At 39.8% G+C, this 4,087-nt stretch overlaps 1 pseudogene; it reads right to left on the bottom strand.

Annotated features, from left to right (window-relative positions):
* Positions 1 to 1,890: 1,890 nt before the first annotated feature.
* On the bottom strand, positions 1,891 to 3,233 carry LOC102869927 (annotated as a pseudogene).
* Between the last annotated feature and the right edge of the window lie 854 nt (positions 3,234 to 4,087).

The raw sequence follows: 4,087 nt of genomic DNA, 5'->3' as shown, positions 1-4,087 counted from the left end.
TTTGAAATTCATTAAGTCCAAAATCCTCTGAATTTTGCAAAAACAAATTATTTTTTTTTTACATTGAGCAATACATACTGAGAGCTACAGCAAGTATTTCAAGTTCTCTTCACTTTCCGCAAACAAGGTTCCACATCCATGTAACAAAGGTTATTGATGAATCTTCCTCCAATCCTGATGCCACATTTTTCTTCATGGAATCCAGATTCTTGAGTCATTCATTTAGTATATAGATTGAATAGATCAGGGAGAAAGGAAACAACCCTGATTCACACCTTTCCTAATTTTAAACTAGATGGATGTTCCTAATTTTAAACTAGATGGATGTTATTATAACACTAAATGGGTCCTCCTTTCAATTGTTATTTTTAATTTAATGGACAGACCTATAAAAGTTCTCTTTCATATGATCACGACAAATTAAATTATGAGAAACTTCTTCTTAGATCATTTGATCAACTGAAGATCTACCAACATAATTATTCATCTTTGATTTCTCTATATTAACCATAAAGTTATGCTGAGATTGACAAATGTGATGAAAAAAGTCATTGTGTAGCATTACTTGTTGGACTGCTAACCAAAAGATTGATGGTTCGAATCCACCAGTGGCTCCATAGAAGGATGGGCAGTCTCTTCCTATAAAGACTTACAGACTTGGGTATCTCAGAGAGGGTTGCTATGAGTTACAACTGATTAGACTTTTAAAAAAAACTCAAATTAATTGTGGATGAGTTGGTATCAACTCATAGTGGACCCACCAGTGAGTTTTCAGAGGCTGTGAATCACCTAGAAGATTTTCCATCTGTCTTTTAGTGGAGCAGCTGGAGGATTCAAACTGTCTGGTGGCACTGTGTATTATGTGTTGGCGTGTTGACCAACAGTTTGATTGTTTTAATCTGCTAGTTGTTTTATGGGAGGTAATTGGACAGTATCCTCCCTAAAAGGTCTACAGCCTCAGACACCCAAGAGCAAGCAGGTTTCTAGGAATTGGAAGTGACTCAATGACATTTAATTTTTTTGGTTATAGCTGTACTGCAATCCCTAAGGCACACCGTTTGAGACCACCAGCGGTTCCACGGGAGAGAATGGGTAATCTCCTTTCTGTGCGATCAACTGCCCCTGAAAATGCACTATGGGTTAGTTCCGACTCTGGCAAACAACAAGACAACAAGATTATATGGGCTCATACTCACAGAGACCCTGTAGCGTAGAGCAGAACAATATCACAGTATTTCCAAGGCTGAAAATCATGAAAGAAAACTGCTCCATGTTCTCCTACAGAATGGTGGATTCAAACTACCTTTCTTCTAGTGGCTAGCAGTCCATTGCTTAATCAATCGCTCCACCAAGTTTCCTATGAATTGGAAAATACTTGACAGTATTGACTTTTGTTTTGTTTTATACATCGAACATAAAGCAGTGTTTTTGTTGTTGATGATGATGATGATTGCTGTTGAGTTGAACACGACTCCTAGCAACCCTATAAACAAAAGACCTGGAGCCTTTCTATAACTGTATTGTCATTTCTCAAAGATCATAGAGTTTCCAGAGGCATGTTGTTTAGGAAGTAAATGTCACTTCTAAAATGGTATATATTTGCTGTCAGACAGGGTGTGTACTAATTATTTTCATTCTTTTCTTCTCATTAAAGGTCACTTTAATGAATCTCAAAATTCTGTGACAAAATTTTGGTCAAGTTGTTTCCGTTTCAAAAAGTACTGGTTTTAAAAACTAATAACTTAAAACTGTTACACGAAAAAGAAAAGTCTTTTCCTTCTGAAGGTTTTATGATGCATAGTTCTCATTAACCAGTCTTTTACTATTAAACTTCGGAGACCATTCTTCCACTACCATTAAGACTGGGGTAGCAGGTGTTGTGGGTAATATTCATTCAGCCTTCTGAGCTTTCTGTGCAGACGGGGTGACCTTGCCAGCTCCAGCAGCCTCCTTGTCCACTGCTTTGATAACATCCACAGTAATAGTTTTTCTTATGTCATAGACATAATGGCCCAAAGAAGCTGTCCATATGCATGGGCTTGCCAGGATCAGATCAACATCAGACTCCAACAATTTAGGGCGATCTTCCAACTTCTTACCAGAACAGCGATCAATCTTTGCTTTGAGCTCAACAAACAAGAAAGCAATGTGATCAGTGTTGCAATCCAGCACAGGTGCATAACCAGCACTGATGAGGCCCGGATGGGTTAAGACACTCACCTGTGCAGTGAAGCCAGCTGCTTCCATTGGTGGGTCATTTTTACTATCACCAGCCACATCACCATGTCGAACATCTTTTGCAGAGACTTTCTTAACTTTAAAGCCAACGTTATGACCAGGCAGAGCTTCTCTGTAAGCCTCACGGTGCATTTCAACAGATTTTACTTCAGTGGTAACACTGAATGGAACAAATATGACCACTTTGCCAGGCTTGAGAACACAAGCCTCCACTCTACGCACAGAGACGGCATCAATACCATCAATCCTGTAGGCATTCTGGAGAGACAGACACAACGGCTTATCAGTTGAAGGAGTTGGTGGCAGGATGCAATCCAAAGCTTCAGGCAGTGTGGTTCCACTGGCACTGCCATCCTTCTGGGTGACTTTCCATCCTTTGAATATGTTCGCTTGGCACCAGCACATTGTCACCATTCCAACCAGAAATTGGCACAAAGGCTACTACTGTGTCAGAGTTGTAGCCAATTTTCTTGATGTAGGTGCTAACTTCCTTAACGATTTCCTCATAACTCTTCTGGCTGGAGGGTGGCTTGGCAGAATCCATTTTGTTGACACCAACAGTTAGTTGCTTCACACCAACTTCTGTCTAAGTCAAAAGTGTGTGCTCACAGTTCTGCCCATTCTTTGAGAGTCCAGCCTCAAATCCACCAACACCAGCAGCAACAATCAGGGCCGTACAGTCAGCCTATGATGTTCCTGTAATCGTGTTTTTTATAAAGTCTGTATCCTGGGGCATCAATGGTGGTCACATGGGACTTGCTGGTCTCAATTTTCCACAGGGACATATTAATGGTGATGCCACGCTTAAGTTCAGCTTTCAGTTTATCAAAGACCCAGGTGGATTTGAAGGAGCCCTTTTGCATTTTAGTCACTTCCGTCTCGAATTTCTCAATGCTTCTTTTGTCAGTCCCACCACATCTGTAGATCAGGTGGCCAGTTGTGGTGGACTTGCCTGAATCTACACGTTCAGGGACAACCATGTTGATAAGGATCTTCTCCTTTGTTATTTTGGCTTAGTTTTTGTGATGATATTCACCAACACCTTTATTCTGGTGACAAACCCATTGTGAAAAAGCCTAATTATATTTCTAAGAGAAATTCTTTAACTTGCTCATAAGGATGTAAGTATTTGGAGAGAGGTTTTCTTCGTTGTTAATGAGGTATCCAGGTATGAAGTATGTCCTAAACCTAATCTCATCTGAGTTACAAAAAGAGCGGGGAAGACAGATAGCATGTAAGAACCATCTGTGGAAGGAATCAAGTAATGCTCAGAGCTACAATAATAGAAGAATCAACAATGTGAGATCTCACCTGGGGCTTTTAACCTCCAGGAAGGTAAATAAGCCAATGTCTGGTTTTGGTTTGTGGTTTGTTTTATTTTCCAAACACCCACTTAGAGCACTGCATAACTGAGATAGATATTATGCATAAAGTTTTAATCAAATGCCCAGCATTCTACAGGCCTTCCTGTCCAGGACTTAATAACATACGTGCATAGTCAATTGCCAAGAATAAATACTAGAGAACTTGTATCCTATATTAACACACATCTGCAGCTGATAGAGGAGAAACATTTAACCTCTTCTTGGTATTTTTGTCCTTTGCTCTTTGCAAGCGAATAAAAAAATTCTCCCAATATTCTAAGAAGAGAACCATGTACTTCCCATATTGAGAGCACAGCCGAGTTGGCAGCTGGGCGACACCTCTGGCTTTGTTATCATTCAAACTTTGTCAGAGGGAATGCTAATTGACCTTAAGCAGCATCTTTCATTAATGCTTTAACTTGTAGTTCCAAGAAATGAGCCTTCACTTTATGTGGTTTCGGCATTATTGAGAACATTTCTTTAAG

The sequence above is a fragment of the Elephantulus edwardii genome, unplaced genomic scaffold (genome assembly GCF_000299155.1).
Source record: "Elephantulus edwardii isolate Elephantulus edwardi_28Jun2011 unplaced genomic scaffold, EleEdw1.0 scaffold00022, whole genome shotgun sequence".
Lineage (NCBI taxonomy): Eukaryota > Metazoa > Chordata > Mammalia > Macroscelidea > Macroscelididae > Elephantulus > Elephantulus edwardii.
Note: the sequence above shows the minus strand (reverse complement) of the source record. Positions and strands in the feature narration are given on the sequence as shown.